Genomic DNA, 16,217 nt, shown 5'->3' on the forward strand with positions numbered 1-16,217 from the left:
TATGGAGATGGCAGTGTAGATATTTTCATGTTTATAGAGATGGCGGTGTAGATATTTCCATGTTTATAGAGATACCAGTGTAGATATTTACATGTTTATACAGATGGCTGTGTAGATATTTCCATGTGTATACAGATGGCATTGTAGACATTTCCATGTTTATACAGATGACTGTATAGGTATTTCCATGTTTTTACAGATGGCAGTGCAGATATTTCCATGTTTATAGAGATAGCGGTGTAGATATTTCCATGTTTGTACAGATGGCGGTGTTGATATTTCCATCTATACACAGATGGCCGTCTAGATATTTCCATGTTTATACAGATGGCGGTGTAGATATTTCCATGTTTACACAGATGGTGGTGTAGATATTTCCGTGTTTATTAACATGGTGGAGTAGATACTTCCATCTTTATGGAGATGGCAGTGTAGATATTTTCATGTTTATAGAGATGGCGGTGTAGATATTTCCATATTTATAGAGATAGCGGTGCAGATATTTCCATCTTTCTACAGATGGCACTGTAGATAATTCCATGTTTATACAGATGGCCGTGTAGATATTTCCATATTTATACAGAAGTCTGTGTAGATATTTCCATGTGTATACAGATGGTATTGTAGGTATTTCCATGTTTATACAGATGGTGGTGTAGATATTTCCATGTTTATTCAGATGACTGTGTGGATATTTCCATGATTTTACAGATGGCAGTGTAGATTTGTCAATGTTTATAGAGATGGCGCTGTAGATATTTCCATGTTTACACAGATGACTTTGTAGGTATTTCCATGTTTATACAGATGGCGGTGCAGATATTTCCATGTTTATAGAGAGAGCTTTGTAGATATTTCCATGTTTATACAGATAGCGGTGTAGATATTTCCATGTTTATACAGATAGCGGTGTAGATATTTCCATGTTTATACAGATCGCGGTGCAGATATTTCAATGTTTATACAGATAGCGGTGTAGATATTTCCATATTTTTACAGATATCGGTGTAGATATTTACATGTTTATACAGATTGCAGTGTAGATATTTCCATCTTTCTACAGATGGCATTGTAGATATTTCCATGTTTATACAGATGGCGGTGTAGATATTTCCATGTTTATATAGATGGTGGTGTAGATATTACCATGTTTATACAGATAGCGGTGTAGATATTTCCATGTTTATGCAGATCACGGTGAAGTTATTTCCATGTTTATACAGATCGCGGTGTAGATATTTCCATGTTTGTACAGATAGCGGTGTAGATATTTCCATGTTTTTACAGATATTGGTGTAGATATTTCCATGTTTATAGAGATAGCGGTGTAGGTATTTCCATGTTTATAGACATAGCGGTGTAGATATTTCCATGTTTATATAGATGGCGTTGTAGATATTTCCATGTTTATACCGATAGCGGTGATGGAATTTTCACGTTTAAATAGATAGCGATGTAGATATTTCCATGTTTATACAGCGCGCGGTGCAGATACTTATAACTTTATACAGATGGCATTGTAGATATTTCCTTATTCACACAGATGGCGGTGTAGATGTTTCCATGTTTATACAGATGGCGGAGTAGTTAGTTCCATGTTTATGGAGATGGCAGTGTAGATATTTTCATGTTTATAGAGATGGCGGTGTAGATATTTCCATGTTTATAGAGATATCAGTGTAGATATTTACATGTTTATACAGATGGCTGTGTAGATATTTCCATGTGTATACAGATGGCTTTGTAGATATTTCCATGTTTATACAGATGACTGTATAGGTATTTCCATGTTTTTACAGATGGCAGTGCAGATATTTCCATGTTTATAGAGATAGCGGTGTAGATATTTCCATGTTTGTACAGATGGCGGTGTTGATATTTACATCTATACACAGATGGCCGTCTAGATATTTCCATGTTTGAACAGATGGCGGCGTAGATATTTCCATGTTTACACATATGGTGGTGTAGATATTTCCGTGTTTATTAACATGGTGGAGTAGATACTTCCATCTTTATGGAGATGGCAGTGTAGATATTTTCATGTTTCTAGAGATGGCGGTGTAGATATTTCCATATTTATAGAGATAGCGGTGTAGATATTTCCATCTTTCTACAGATGGCACTGTAGGTAATTCCATGTTTATACGGATGGCCGTGTAGATATTTCCAGATTTATACAGAAGTCTGTGTAGATATTTCCATGTGTATACAGATGGTATTGTAGGTATTTCCATGTTTATACAGATGGTTGTTTAGATATTTCCATGTTTATTCAGATGACAGTGTGGCTATTTCCATGTTTTTACAGATGGCAGTGTAGATTTGTCAATGTTTATAGAGATGGCGCTGTAGATATTTCCATGTTTATAAAGATGACTTTGTAGGTATTTCCATGTTTATACAGATGGCGGTGCAGATATTTCCATGTTTGTAGAGAGAGCTTTGTAGATATTTCCATGTTTATACAGATAGCGGTGTAGATATTTCCATGTTTATACAGATCGCGGTGTAGATATTTCCATGTTTATACAGATCGCGGTGTAGATATTTCAATGTTTATACAGATAGCGTTGTAGATATTTCCATATTTTTACAGATATCGGTGTAGATATTTACATGTTTATACAGATTGCGGTATAGATATTTCCATCTTTCTACAGATGGCATTGTAGATATTTCCATGTTTATACAGATGGCGGTGTAGATATTTCCATGTTTATATTGATGGTGGTGTAGATATTACCATGTTTATACAGATAGCGGTGTAGATATTTCCATGTTTTTACAGATATTGGTGTAGATATTTCCATGTTTATAGAGATAGCTGTGTAGGTATTTCCATGTTTATAGACATAGCGGTGTAGATATTTCCATGTTTATATAGATGGCGTTGTAGATATTTCCATGTTTATACCGATAGCGGTGTTGGTATTTCCACGTTTAAATAGATAGCGATGTAGATATTTCCATGTTTATACAGCTCGCGGTGCAGATATTTATATCTTTATACAGATGGCATTGTAGATATTTCCTTTTTCACACAGATGGCGGTGTAGATGTTTCCATGTTTATACAGATGGCGGAGTAGTTAGTTCCATGTTAATGGAGATGGCAGTGTAGATATTTTCATGTTTATAGAGATGGCGGTGTAGATATTTCCATGTTTATAGAGATAGCAGTGTAGATATTTACATGTTTATGCAGATGTCTGTGTAGATATTTCCATGTGTATACAGATGGCATTGTAGATATTTCCATGTTTATACAGATGACTGTATAGGTATTTCCATGTTTTTACAGATGGCAGTGCAGATATTTCCATGTTTATAGAGATAGCGGTGTAGATATTTCCATGTTTGTACAGATGGCGGTGTTGATATTTCCATCTATACACAGATGGCCGTCTAGATATTTCCATGTTTATACAGATGGCGGCATAGATATTTCCATGTTTACACAGATGGTGGTGTAGATATTTCCGTGTTTATTAACATGGTGGAGTAGATACTTCCATCTTTATGGAGATGGCAGTGTAGTTATTTTCATGTTTATAGAGATGGCGGTGTAGATATTTCCATATTTATAGAGATAGCGGTGTAGATATTTCCATCTTTCTACAGATGGCACTGTAGATAATTCCATGTTTATACAGATGGCCGTGAAGATATTTCCATATTTATACAGAAGTCTGTGTAGATATTTCCATGTGTATACAGATGGTATTCTAGGTATTTCCATGTTTATACAGATGGTGGTGTAGATATTTCCATGTTTATTCAGATGACTGTGTGGATATTTCCATGTTTTTACAGATGGCAGTGTAGATTTGTCAATGTTTATAGAGATGGCGCTGTAGATATTTCCATGTTTATACAGATGACTTTGTAGGTATTTCCATGTTTATACAGATGGCGGTGCAGATATTTCCATGTTTATAGAGAGAGCTTTGTAGATATTTCCATGTTTATACAGATAGCGGTGTAGATATTTCCATGTTTATACAGATCGCGGTGTAGATATTTCCATGTTTATACAGATCGCGGTGTAGATATTTCAATGTTTATACAGATAGCGGTGTAGATATTTCCATATTTTTACAGATATCGGTGTAGATATTTACATGTTTATACAGATTGCAGTGTAGATATTTCCATCTTTCTACAGATGGCATTGTAGATATTTCCATGTTTATACAGATGGCGGTGTAGATATTTCCATGTTTATATAGATGGTGGTGTAGATATTACCATGTTTATACAGATAGCGGTGTAGATATTTCCATGTTTATGCAGATCACGGTGAAGTTATTTCCATGTTTATACAGATCGCGGTGTAGATATTTCCATGTTTGTACAGATAGCGGTGTAGATATTTCCATGTTTTTACAGATATTGGTGTAGATATGTCCATGTTTATAGAGATAGCGGTGTAGGTATTTCCATGTTTATAGACATAGCGGTGTAGATATTTCCATGTTTATATAGATGGCGTTGTAGATATTTCCATGTTTATACCGATAGCGGTGATGGAATTTTCACGTTTAAATAGATAGCGATGTAGATATTTCCATGTTTCTACAGCTCGCGGTGCAGATACTTATATCTTTATACAGATGGCATTGTAGATATTTCCTTATTCACACAGATGGCGGTGTAGATGTTTCCATGTTTATACAGATGGCGGAGTAGTTAGTTCCATGTTTATGGAGATGGCAGTGTAGATATTTTCATGTTTATAGAGATGGCGGTGTAGATATTTCCATGTTTATAGAGATAGCAGTGTAGATATTTACATGTTTATACAGATGGCTGTGTAGATATTTCCATGTGTATACAGATGGCTTTGTAGATATTTCCATGTTTATACAGATGACTGTATACGTATTTCCATGTTTTTACAGATGGCAGTGCAGATATTTCCATGTTTATAGAGATAGCGGTGTAGATATTTCCATGTTTGTACAGATGGCGGTGTTGATATTTCCATCTATACAGAGATGGCCGTCTAGATATTTCCATGTTTGTACAGATGGCGGCGTAGATATTTCCATGTTTACACATATGGTGGTGTAGATATTTCCGTGTTTATTAACATGGTGGAGTAGATACTTCCATCTTTATGGAGATGGCAGTGTAGATATTTTCATGTTTATAGAGATGGCGGTGTAGATATTTCCATATTTATAGAGATAGCGGTGTAGATATTTCCATCTTTCTACAGATGGCACTGTAGGTAATTCCATGTTTATACAGATGGCCGTGTAGATATTTCCATATTTATACAGAAGTCTGTGTAGATATTTCCATGTGTATACAGATGGTATTGTAGGTATTTCCATGTTTATACAGATGGTTGTTTAGATATTTCCATGTTTATTCAGATGACAGTGTGGATATTTCCATGTTTTTACAGATGGCAGTGTAGATTTGTCAATGTTTATAGAGATGGCGCTGTAGATATTTCCATGTTTATACAGATGACTTTGTAGGTATTTCCATGTTTATACAGATGGCGGTGCAGATATTTCCATGTTTATAGAGAGAGCTTTGTAGATATTTACATGTTTATACAGAGAGCGGTGTAGATATTCCCATGTTTATACAGATCGTGGTGTAGATATTTCCATGTTTATACAGATCGCGGTGTAGATATTTCAATGTTTATACAGATAGCGGTGTAGATATTTCCATATTTTTACAGATATCGGTGTAGATATTTACATGTTTATACAGATTGCAGTGTAGATATTTCCATCTTTCTACAGATGGCATTGTAGATATTTCCATGTTTATACAGATGGCGGTGTAGATATTTCCATGTTTATATAGATGGTGGTGTAGATATTACCATGTTTATACAGATAGCGGTGTAGATATTTCCATGTTTATGCAGATCACGGTGAAGTTATTTCCATGTTTATACAGATCCCGGTGTAGATATTTCCATGTTTGTACAGATAGCGGTGTAGATATTTCCATGTTTTTACAGATATTGGTGTAGATATGTCCATGTTTATAGAGTTAGCGGTGTAGGTATTTCCATGTTTATAGACATAGCGGTGTAAATATTTCCATGTTTATAAAGATGACTTTGTAGGTATTTCCATGTTTATACAGATGGCGGTGCAGATATTTCCATGTTTATAGAGAGAGCTTTGTAGATATTTCCATGTTTATACAGATAGCGGTGTAGATATTTCCATGTTTATACAGATCGCGGTGTAGATATTTCCATGTTTATACAGATCGCGGTGTAGATATTTCAATGTTTATACAGATAGCGTTGTAGATATTTCCATATTTTTACAGATATCGGTGTAGATATTTACATGTTTATACAGATTGCGGTATAGATATTTCCATCTTTCTACAGATGGCATTGTAGATATTTCCATGTTTATACAGATGGCGGTGTAGATATTTCCATGTTTATATTGATGGTGGTGTAGATATTACCATGTTTATACAGATAGCGGTGTAGATATTTCCATGTTTTTACAGATATTGGTGTAGATATTTCCATGTTTATAGAGATAGCTGTGTAGGTATTTCCATGTTTATAGACGTAGCGGTGTAGATATTTCCATGTTTATATAGATGGCGTTGTAGATATTTCCATGTTTATACCGATAGCGGTGTTGGTATTTCCACGTTTAAATAGATAGCGATGTAGATATTTCCATGTTTATACAGCTCGCGGTGCAGATATTTATATCTTTATACAGATGGCATTGTAGATATTTCCTTATTCACACAGATGGCGGTGTAGATGTTTCCATGTTTATACAGATGGCGGAGTAGTTAGTTCCATGTTAATGGAGATGGCAGTGTAGATATTTTCATGTTTATAGAGATGGCGGTGTAGATATTTCCATGTTTATAGAGATAGCAGTGTAGATATTTACATGTTTATGCAGATGTCTGTGTAGATATTTCCATGTGTATACAGATGGCATTGTAGATATTTCCATGTTTATACAGATGACTGTATAGGTATTTCCATGTTTTTACAGATGGCAGTGCAGATATTTCCATGTTTATAGAGATAGCGGTGTAGATATTTCCATGTTTGTACAGATGGCGGTGTTGATATTTCCATCTATACACAGATGGCCGTCTAGATATTTCCATGTTTATACAGATGGCGGCATAGATATTTCCATGTTTACACAGATGGTGGTGTAGATATTTCCGTGTTTATTAACATGGTGGAGTAGATACTTCCATCTTTATGGAGATGGCAGTGTAGATATTTTCATGTTTATAGAGATGGCGGTGTAGATATTTCCATATTTATAGAGATAGCGGTGTAGATATTTCCATCTTTCTACAGATGGCACTGTAGGTAATTCCATGTTTATACAGATGGCCGTGTAGATATTTCCATATTTATACAGAAGTCTGTGTAGATATTTCCATGTGTATACAGATGGTATTGTAGGTATTTCCATGTTTATATAGATGGTTGTTTAGATATTTCCATGTTTATTCAGATGACAGTGTGGATATTTCCATGTTTTTACAGATGGCAGTGTAGATTTGTCAATGTTTATAGAGATGGCGCTGTAGATATTTCCATGTTTATAAAGATGACTTTGTAGGTATTTCCATGTTTATACAGATGGCGGTGCAGATATTTCCATGTTTATAGAGAGAGCTTTGTAGATATTTCCATGTTTATACAGATAGCGGTGTAGATATTTCCATGTTTATACAGATCGCGGTGTAGATATTTCCATGTTTATACAGATCGCGGTGTAGATATTTCAATGTTTATACAGATAGCGTTGTAGATATTTCCATATTTTTACAGATATCGGTGTAGATATTTACATGTTTATACAGATTGCGGTATAGATATTTCCATCTTTCTACAGATGGCATTGTAGATATTTCCATGTTTATACAGATGGCGGTGTAGATATTTCCATGTTTATATAGATGGTGGTGTAGATATTACCATGTTTATACAGATAGCGGTGTAGATATTTCCATGTTTATGCAGATCACGGTGAAGTTATTTCCATGTTTATACAGATCGCGGTGTAGATATTTCCATGTTTGTACAGATAGCGGTGTAGATATTTCCATGTTTGTACAGATATTGGTGTAGATATGTCCATGTTTATAGAGATAGCGGTGTAGGTATTTCCATGTTTATAGACATAGCGGTGTAGATATTTCCATGTTTATATAGATGGCGTTGTAGATATTTCCATGTTTATACCGATAGCGGTGTTGGTATTTCCACGTTTAAATAGATAGCGATGTAGATATTTCCATGTTTATACAGCTCGCGGTGCAGATATTTATATCTTTATACAGATGGCATTGTAGATATTTCCTTATTCACACAGATGGCGGTGTAGATGTTTCCATGTTTATACAGATGGCGGAGTAGTTAGTTCCATGTTAATGGAGATGGCAGTGTAGATATTTTCATGTTTATAGAGATGGCGGTGTAGATATTTCCATGTTTATTGAGATAGCAGTGTAGATATTTACATGTTTATGCAGATGTCTGTGTAGATATTTCCATGTGTATACAGATGGCATTGTAGATATTTCCATGTTTATACAGATGACTCTATAGGTATTTCCATGTTTTTACAGATGGCAGTGCAGATATTTCCATGTTTATAGAGATAGCGTTGTAGATATTTCCATGTTTGTATAGATGGCGGTGTTGATATTTCCATCTATACACAGATGGCCGTCTAGATATTTCCATGTTTATCCAGATGGCGGCGTAGATATTTCCATGTTTACAAAGATGGTGGTGTAGATATTTCCGTGTTTATTAACATGGTGGAGTAGATACTTCCATCTTTATGGAGATGGCAGTGTAGATATTTTCATGTTTATAGAGATGGCGGTGTAGATATTTCCATATTTATAGAGATAGCGGTGTAGATATTTCCATCTTTCTACAGATGGCACTGTAGATAATTCCATGTTTATACAGATGGCCGTGTAGTTATTTCCATATTTATACAGAAGTCTGTGTAGATATTTCCATGTGTATACAGATGGTATTGTAGGTATTTCCATGTTTATACAGATGGTGGTTTAGATATTTCCATGTTTATTCAGATGACTGTGTGGATATTTCCATGTTTTTACAGATGGCAGTGTAGATTTGTCAATGTTTATAGAGATGGCGCTGTAGATATTTCCATGTTTATAAAGATGACTTTGTAGGTATTTCCATGTTTATACAGATGGCGGTGCTGATATTTCCATGTTTATAGAGAGAGCTTTGTAGATATTTCCATGTTTATACAGATAGCGGTGTAGATATTTCCATGTTTATACAGATCGCGGTGTAGATATTTCCATGTTTATACAGATCGCGGTGTAGATATTTCAATGTTTATACAGATAGCGGTGTAGATATTTCCATATTTTTACAGATATCGGTGTAGATATTTACATGTTTATACAGATAGCGGTGTAGATATTTCCATGTTTATACAGATCGCGGTGTAGATATTTCCATGTTTATACAGATGGCGGTGTAGATATTTCCATGTTTATATAGATGGTGGTGTAGATATTACCATGTTTATACAGATAGCGGTGTAGATATTTCCATGTTTATGCAGATCACGGTGAAGTTATTTCCATGTTTATACAGATCGCGGTGTAGATATTTCCATGTTTGTACAGATAGCGGTGTAGATATTTCCATGTTTTTACAGATATTGGTGTAGATATGTCCATGTTTATAGAGATAGGGGTGTAGATATTTCCATGTTTATATAGATGGCGTTGTAGATATTTCCATGTTTATACCGATAGCGGTGTTGGTATTTCCACGTTTAAATAGATAGCGATGTAGATATTTCCATGTTTATACAGCTCGCGGTGCAGATATTTATATCTTTATACAGATGGCATTGTAGATATTTCCTTATTCACACAGATGGCAGTGTAGATGTTTCCATGTTTATACAGATGGCGGAGTAGTTAGTTCCATGTTAATGGAGATGGCAGTGTAGATATTTTCATGTTTATAGAGATGGCGGTGTAGATATTTCCATGTTTATTGAGATAGCAGTGTAGATATTTACATGTTTATGCAGATGTCTGTGTAGATATTTCCATGTGTATACAGATGGCATTGTAGATATTTCCATGTTTATACAGATGACTCTATAGGTATTTCCATGTTTTTACAGATGGCAGTGCAGATATTTCCATGTTTATAGAGATAGCGTTGTAGATATTTCCATGTTTGTATAGATGGCGGTGTTGATATTTCCATCTATACACAGATGTCCGTCTAGATATTTCCATGTTTATCCAGATGGCGGCGTAGATATTTCCATGTTTACAAAGATGGTGGTGTAGATATTTCCGTGTTTATTAACATGGTGGAGTAGATACTTCCATCTTTATGGAGATGGCAGTGTAGATATTTTCATGTTTATAGAGATGGCGGTGTAGATATTTCCATATTTATAGAGATAGCGGTGTAGATATTTCCATCTTTCTACAGATGGCACTGTAGATAATTCCATGTTTATACAGATGGCCGTGTAGTTATTTCCATATTTATACAGAAGTCTGTGTAGATATTTCCATGTGTATACAGATGGTATTGTAGGTATTTCCATGTTTATACAGATGGTGGTTTAGATATTTCCATGTTTATTCAGATGACTGTGTGGATATTTCCATGTTTTTACAGATGGCAGTGTAGATTTGTCAATGTTTATAGAGATGGCGCTGTAGATATTTCCATGTTTATAAAGATGACTTTGTAGGTATTTCCATGTTTATACAGATGGCGGTGCTGCTATTTCCATGTTTATAGAGAGAGCTTTGTAGATATTTCCATGTTTATACAGATAGCGGTGTAGATATTTCCATGTTTATACAGATCACGGTGTAGATATTTCCATGTTTATACAGATCGCGGTGTAGATATTTCAATGTTTATACAGATAGCGGTGTAGATATTTCCATATTTTTACAGATATCGGTGTAGATATTTACATGTTTATACAGATTGCGGTGTAGATATTTCCATCTTTCTACAGATGGCATTGTAGATATTTCCATGTTTATACAGATGGCGGTGTAGATATTTCCATGTTTATATAGATGGTGGTGTAGATATTACCATGTTTATACAGATAGCGGTGTAGATATTTCCATGTTTATGCAGATCACGGTGAAGTTATTTCCATGTTTATACAGATCGCGGTGTAGATATTTCCATGTTTATACAGATACCGGTGTAGATATTTCCATGTTTTTACAGATATTGGTGTAGATATTTCCATGTTTATAGAGATAGCGGTGTAGGTATTTCCATGTTTATAGACATAGCGGTGTAGATATTTCCATGTTTATATAGATGGCGTTGTAGATATTTCCATGTTTATACCGATAGCGGTGATGGTATTTTCACGTTTAAATAGATAGCGATGTAGATATTTCCATGTTTATACAGCTCGCGGTGCAGATATTTATATCTTTATACAGATGGCATTGTAGATATTTCCTTATTCACACAGATGGCTGTGTAGATGTTTCCATGTTTATACAGATGGCGGAGTAGTTAGTTCCATGTTTATGGAGATGGCAGTGTAGATATTTTCATGTTTATAGAGATGGCGGTGTAGATATTTCCATGTTTATAGAGATAGCAGTGTAGATATTTACATGTTTATGCAGATGTCTGTGTAGATATTTCCATGTGTATACAGATGGCATTGTAGATATTTCCATGTTTATACAGATGACTGTATAGGTATTTCCATGTTTTTACAGATGGCAGTGCAGATATTTCCATGTTTATAGAGATAGCGGTGTAGATATTTCCATGTTTGTACAGATGGCGGTGTTGATATTTCCATCTATACACAGATGGCCGTCTAGATATTTCCATGTTTATACAGATGGCGGCATAGATATTTCCATGTTTACACAGATGGTGGTGTAGATATTTCCGTGTTTATTAACATGGTGGAGTAGATACTTCCATCTTTATGGAGATGGCAGTGTAGATATTTTCATGTTTATAGAGATGGCGGTGTAGATATTTCCATATTTATAGAGATAGCGGTGTAGATATTTCCATCTTTCTACAGATGGCACTGTAGGTAATTCCATGTTTATACAGATGGCCGTGTAGATATTTCCATATTTATACAGAAGTCTGTGTAGATATTTCCATGTGTATACAGATGGTATTGTAGGTATTTCCATGTTTATATAGATGGTTGTTTAGATATTTCCATGTTTATTCAGATGACAGTGTGGATATTTCCATGTTTTTACAGATGGCAGTGTAGATTTGTCAATGTTTATAGAGATGGCGCTGTAGATATTTCCATGTTTATAAAGATGACTTTGTAGGTATTTCCATGTTTATACAGATGGCGGTGCAGATATTTCCATGTTTATAGAGAGAGCTTTGTAGATATTTCCATGTTTATACAGATAGCGGTGTAGATATTTCCATGTTTATACAGATCGCGGTGTAGATATTTCCATGTTTATACAGATCGCGGTGTAGATATTTCAATGTTTATACAGATAGCGTTGTAGATATTTCCATATTTTTACAGATATCGGTGTAGATATTTACATGTTTATACAGATTGCGGTATAGATATTTCCATCTTTCTACAGATGGCATTGTAGATATTTCCATGTTTATACAGATGGCGGTGTAGATATTTCCATGTTTATATAGATGGTGGTGTAGATATTACCATGTTTATACAGATAGCGGTGTAGATATTTCCATGTTTATGCAGATCACGGTGAAGTTATTTCCATGTTTATACAGATCGCGGTGTAGATATTTCCATGTTTGTACAGATAGCGGTGTAGATATTTCCATGTTTGTACAGATATTGGTGTAGATATGTCCATGTTTATAGAGATAGCGGTGTAGGTATTTCCATGTTTATAGACATAGCGGTGTAGATATTTCCATGTTTATATAGATGGCGTTGTAGATATTTCCATGTTTATACCGATAGCGGTGTTGGTATTTCCACGTTTAAATAGATAGCGATGTAGATATTTCCATGTTTATACAGCTCGCGGTGCAGATATTTATATCTTTATACAGATGGCATTGTAGATATTTCCTTATTCACACAGATGGCGGTGTAGATGTTTCCATGTTTATACAGATGGCGGAGTAGTTAGTTCCATGTTAATGGAGATGGCAGTGTAGATATTTTCATGTTTATAGAGATGGCGGTGTAGATATTTCCATGTTTATTGAGATAGCAGTGTAGATATTTACATGTTTATGCAGATGTCTGTGTAGATATTTCCATGTGTATACAGATGGCATTGTAGATATTTCCATGTTTATACAGATGACTCTATAGGTATTTCCATGTTTTTACAGATGGCAGTGCAGATATTTCCATGTTTATAGAGATAGCGTTGTAGATATTTCCATGTTTGTATAGATGGCGGTGTTGATATTTCCATCTATACACAGATGGCCGTCTAGATATTTCCATGTTTATCCAGATGGCGGCGTAGATATTTCCATGTTTACAAAGATGGTGGTGTAGATATTTCCGTGTTTATTAACATGGTGGAGTAGATACTTCCATCTTTATGGAGATGGCAGTGTAGATATTTTCATGTTTATAGAGATGGCGGTGTAGATATTTCCATATTTATAGAGATAGCGGTGTAGATATTTCCATCTTTCTACAGATGGCACTGTAGATAATTCCATGTTTATACAGATGGCCGTGTAGTTATTTCCATATTTATACAGAAGTCTGTGTAGATATTTCCATGTGTATACAGATGGTATTGTAGGTATTTCCATGTTTATACAGATGGTGGTTTAGATATTTCCATGTTTATTCAGATGACTGTGTGGATATTTCCATGTTTTTACAGATGGCAGTGTAGATTTGTCAATGTTTATAGAGATGGCGCTGTAGATATTTCCATGTTTATAAAGATGACTTTGTAGGTATTTCCATGTTTATACAGATGGCGGTGCTGATATTTCCATGTTTATAGAGAGAGCTTTGTAGATATTTCCATGTTTATACAGATAGCGGTGTAGATATTTCCATGTTTATACAGATCGCGGTGTAGATATTTCCATGTTTATACAGATCGCGGTGTAGATATTTCAATGTTTATACAGATAGCGGTGTAGATATTTCCATATTTTTACAGATATCGGTGTAGATATTTACATGTTTATACAGATAGCGGTGTAGATATTTCCATGTTTATACAGATCGCGGTGTAGATATTTCCATGTTTATACAGATGGCGGTGTAGATATTTCCATGTTTATATAGATGGTGGTGTAGATATTACCATGTTTATACAGATAGCGGTGTAGATATTTCCATGTTTATGCAGATCACGGTGAAGTTATTTCCATGTTTATACAGATCGCGGTGTAGATATTTCCATGTTTGTACAGATAGCGGTGTAGATATTTCCATGTTTTTACAGATATTGGTGTAGATATGTCCATGTTTATAGAGATAGGGGTGTAGATATTTCCATGTTTATATAGATGGCGTTGTAGATATTTCCATGTTTATACCGATAGCGGTGTTGGTATTTCCACGTTTAAATAGATAGCGATGTAGATATTTCCATGTTTATACAGCTCGCGGTGCAGATATTTATATCTTTATACAGATGGCATTGTAGATATTTCCTTATTCACACAGATGGCAGTGTAGATGTTTCCATGTTTATACAGATGGCGGAGTAGTTAGTTCCATGTTAATGGAGATGGCAGTGTAGATATTTTCATGTTTATAGAGATGGCGGTGTAGATATTTCCATGTTTATTGAGATAGCAGTGTAGATATTTACATGTTTATGCAGATGTCTGTGTAGATATTTCCATGTGTATACAGATGGCATTGTAGATATTTCCATGTTTATACAGATGACTCTATAGGTATTTCCATGTTTTTACAGATGGCAGTGCAGATATTTCCATGTTTATAGAGATAGCGTTGTAGATATTTCCATGTTTGTATAGATGGCGGTGTTGATATTTCCATCTATACACAGATGTCCGTCTAGATATTTCCATGTTTATCCAGATGGCGGCGTAGATATTTCCATGTTTACAAAGATGGTGGTGTAGATATTTCCGTGTTTATTAACATGGTGGAGTAGATACTTCCATCTTTATGGAGATGGCAGTGTAGATATTTTCATGTTTATAGAGATGGCGGTGTAGATATTTCCATATTTATAGAGATAGCGGTGTAGATATTTCCATCTTTCTACAGATGGCACTGTAGATAATTCCATGTTTATACAGATGGCCGTGTAGTTATTTCCATATTTATACAGAAGTCTGTGTAGATATTTCCATGTGTATACAGATGGTATTGTAGGTATTTCCATGTTTATACAGATGGTGGTTTAGATATTTCCATGTTTATTCAGATGACTGTGTGGATATTTCCATGTTTTTACAGATGGCAGTGTAGATTTGTCAATGTTTATAGAGATGGCGCTGTAGATATTTCCATGTTTATAAAGATGACTTTGTAGGTATTTCCATGTTTATACAGATGGCGGTGCTGCTATTTCCATGTTTATAGAGAGAGCTTTGTAGATATTTCCATGTTTATACAGATAGCGGTGTAGATATTTCCATGTTTATACAGATCACGGTGTAGATATTTCCATGTTTATACAGATCGCGGTGTAGATATTTCAATGTTTATACAGATAGCGGTGTAGATATTTCCATATTTTTACAGATATCGGTGTAGATATTTACATGTTTATACAGATTGCGGTGTAGATATTTCCATCTTTCTACAGATGGCATTGTAGATATTTCCATGTTTATACAGATGGCGGTGTAGATATTTCCATGTTTATATAGATGGTGGTGTAGATATTACCATGTTTATACAGATAGCGGTGTAGGTATTTCCATGTTTATGCAGATCACGGTGAAGTTATTTCCATGTTTATACAGATCGCGGTGTAGATATTTCCATGTTTATACAGATACCGGTGTAGATATTTCCATGTTTTTACAGATATTGGTGTAGATATTTCCATGTTTATAGAGATAGCGGTGTAGGTATTTCCATGTTTATAGACATAGCGGTGTAGATATTTCCATGTTTATATAGATGGCGTTGTAGATATTTCCATGTTTATACCGATAGCGGTGATGGTATTTTCACGTTTAAATAGATAGCGATGTAGATATTT

The sequence above is a fragment of the Pan paniscus genome, chromosome X, assembly GCF_029289425.2.
Source record: "Pan paniscus chromosome X, NHGRI_mPanPan1-v2.0_pri, whole genome shotgun sequence".
In the NCBI taxonomy this organism is placed as follows: Eukaryota; Metazoa; Chordata; class Mammalia; order Primates; family Hominidae; genus Pan; species Pan paniscus.